Genomic DNA, 3,638 nt, shown 5'->3' with positions numbered 1-3,638 from the left:
ATAACATTGCATATGCAGGGAAATCACTAATTATCCATAAGAGAGCTGTATGCATTTAAAAAGTCTTATTTCTTGCGGCATCGTATGTTTCTACCCCAAGTTCCCATATCTCCTTCAATTCCTCAATCAATGGTTGCAGGTACACGTCAATATCATTTCCTGGCAATTTCGGTCCGAGGATCAACAAAGAAAGCATGAAGTATTCTTGTTTCATGCACATCCATGGTGGCAAGTTATAAGTCATTAAAATAACCGGCCATGTGCTATGAGATATACTCATGGTTCGAAACGGATTGAATCCATCGCTCGCGAAACCAAGTCTCAAGTTCCTTGGCGAATTCTGAATGTCAGTTATCAAAATCTTTCCATGATTGACCATCGGCAGGATGCTTTCGCTTTCCATCCTTTTTACGCTCTTCCTGATGCCAACTCATATTCTTAGCGGTCTTTGAGCACATGAATAGCCTTTGAAGCCTGGGAATTAGGGGAAAGTGCCGTAATATCTTTGCAGGAATGTTGTGAGATTTCTTTGAAGATATGTCACCTTCAACTACCGCAGGCTCAATCCAACGAGAAGTTCCATATTCATGGCAACATGTTTCATTCTCGTGCTCTTTCCAATGTAGCATGCATTTATTTGGGCATGCATCAATCTTTTTATAATCAAGACTTAAATCTCTCACCATAGCCTTGGCTTTGTTGAAAGAAGAAGGGAGATTCAAGTTAGGAATAGCCTCTTTCAACAACTCCAGGAGGGAAGTGAACGAGGCATTGCTCCATCCATGTAGACACTTCAACAAGTATAGTCGGATGGTGAAAGATAACGTAGAAAATCCCTTGCAACCAGGATATAGTTCCTTGCTAGCCTCGTCAACCAAATTATAGAACTTCTTTGCATCTTCGTTCATACCTTCTTTTTCCCCCTCAACATCTGCCACATTCCTAAACCTTTCGTCTAGCAAGCCTTCAATGTCATCGCATGGATAAATCTCATCGGTATCACCAGTATCGACATCCATACCAATTACACTTTCCCCATGATTAACCTATCGTGTATAGCCTTTGACAAATCCAAAGCATATTAAATCGCTATAAATAGACTCTCTTTAACCCCAAAGGAAGTTGCAATATTTTGCACAGGGACATATAATTTCCTCTCCTTGAGGATTTCCAATGGAGTAAGCATAGTCCAAGAATCTATTAACGCCGTCTCTAAACTCTTGGCTATGTCTTGGTAAACTCATCCAATTCTTGGATGAGTCCTGGGAAAACCTAATTATTCATAGTGATATTACTATTAAACTAAAAACGATTATCATCTTAAACATCAGATAAAAATGATTTTTATTAATCAAAATGGAATCTAAAACTTGCTATATATGCACAGTTGCTTAATATAAAATATATAAAAAGTGTAAAAGAATAACATAAACATATAAGAATGAGACCAAAATTAAAAAAAAAGCTAACCAAATACAAACTAATCATAATTCTTTTATTATTCTAAAAGAAATATTAATAATTACTTTTGAAAAGATATATTTTAAATGCTTTTATATTTTAAATTTTTAATTAAACAATCAGTATTTTGTTACATAAAAAAGTGCAAAAGAATAACATAAACATATAAAAGCAAATAAGTATAAGATAGAAATATCTTACGAGGTCATGCCGCAACAATTTGCCCTTAGTGTTCAGCTGCGTACAGTAGCTTCATACTTAGCCCTATCAGTCTTGTACATGTGCGCAATTTCAGGGACAAAAGGATCATCAAGGTTGGGATCCGTCAACAATGAGCAAATTGACAAAAGAACCTGAAATAAAACAAGACTAAAAACTTTATGTTTTCCAACATTCAAAACAGGATAAGCATAAATGAGGTATTTTCATTCACATAGGATTTTATTTAGAAAATTTAAAAAAGAACAAATCCACTTCTTATTATATATCTGCAGACCACATAGTGAATTATCAAGTTAGAATTAAAACTATAACTCAAGTCAGGATTAATGAGTTTTATTGCAAACCTCTCTCTCTAGAGAGCATTAAGAAGGAGAGACCAGAGGAGATGAGAAAGAGTACGAGTGAAAATGAATTGTGACTTGCATGGAATCAATCTGATTCTGCACTTAGTGTAGCTTTTATATACACAAGAGAGTGCAGGTTTTATATAAACAAAAGCACTATTAATACTACTGCCATTTTATTCTTTGTAGTTGTCCATCTTTTGATATATTGCTGCCAGTTATTCTAAATCTTAAAAATAAATTCTAAATTCTAAATCTTGAAATTTTTAAAAATGATGGTTAAAAAATAATTTTAATAATAAAACAATTAAGTGATATTAACTAATTAAAAATTATTTTTTTGTACATTTTCTTAAAATTTACATCTGTCTATTAAACTATTACAATATATTATATAGTAGCTTTCTTGCTCTAATGGATTTGTGCTCCAAAATTTAATTTTCTTAGTCTATTTCGATAATTTAACAAGTTAATTTCATGTATGACCAAAAAACCAACAACAGGACACAATACAGTATAGGAAAAAAGAAAAAAAAAGGAAATGGAATAGGATTAAGCTGGTTGAAATTAAACATTAATTACATAGACATAACACATATTCCTTGGACAAAATCCGATATAATAAAACCATTTATTGATAATTGAAACTGAAAATCTTTCTTTGAATCCTCACCAAGTTTTACATTAAACAAAGCATAATATATATTCTGTGGAAAGAAGATCACAAAATAGCTTCTTTTTCTCATTTTCTTTCATGCTGTAACTTTCATACCAATAACAAAGCTAACACATGACACAATCTTCTATTAATATGAACTTGCCACTCGTCATCCGGCCTGATTTTGACTCAACAAAATCATGGTCACCAGAAAGGAATTACGATACAAAACCAGAGACAGCAACTCATATTCAGAGACAGAGACAAAACATTTAACAAAATTCATTGAAAGAATCATATGTATAAACACATGGAACAATTTTTAGAAGAAGGAAAAAAATTACACTCACTTTTTCTAATCTTTAGTGAAGTTCAACAAAACTCTCTTCTATTTTTAGAATTTTGGTAACATTACATGAATAGAAAAGTGATTTCCAATGAATTTCACCAAACTTCAACCATATTAATCAAAGTATGAACATGTATGAAGTATGAATAATAAGATCCCAAACAAAAACAATAATGATATACAATAATTCATGCATGTTAGAACTTAGAAGAGTACCTTAATAAGGAAGAATATTCAGTTATCTTCTTGTGTGGAATTTGGTTAAGGGAAGATAATAAGACGTGCAATTCTTCTTCTTTTCTAATTTTTCTTCCCTTGTTAGTATGTAACATGTAACAAGCTTATGTTACATACCAAAAGTGCAAACTGCAATAACAATATATTTATGAAGTAAGAGAGCGGAAGAACCAATCAAATGCAAGGGTGGGTCACGAATGTGAATACTCAGTTTCTGGCAGTTAATAATAATAATAATATAAACAGTGACAAACATGGAACACTCAAGAGACTAATAATAATAATAATATAAACCCAGAAATGAAGATACAATCTTCTCATTTTATTTTCTGTTAGTTATAATAGAACCTTGTTTTTTTGCAGTGGA

This window comes from Arachis hypogaea, chromosome 6, assembly GCF_003086295.3.
Source record: "Arachis hypogaea cultivar Tifrunner chromosome 6, arahy.Tifrunner.gnm2.J5K5, whole genome shotgun sequence".
Taxonomy (NCBI): domain Eukaryota; kingdom Viridiplantae; phylum Streptophyta; class Magnoliopsida; order Fabales; family Fabaceae; genus Arachis; species Arachis hypogaea.
Note: the sequence above shows the minus strand (reverse complement) of the source record.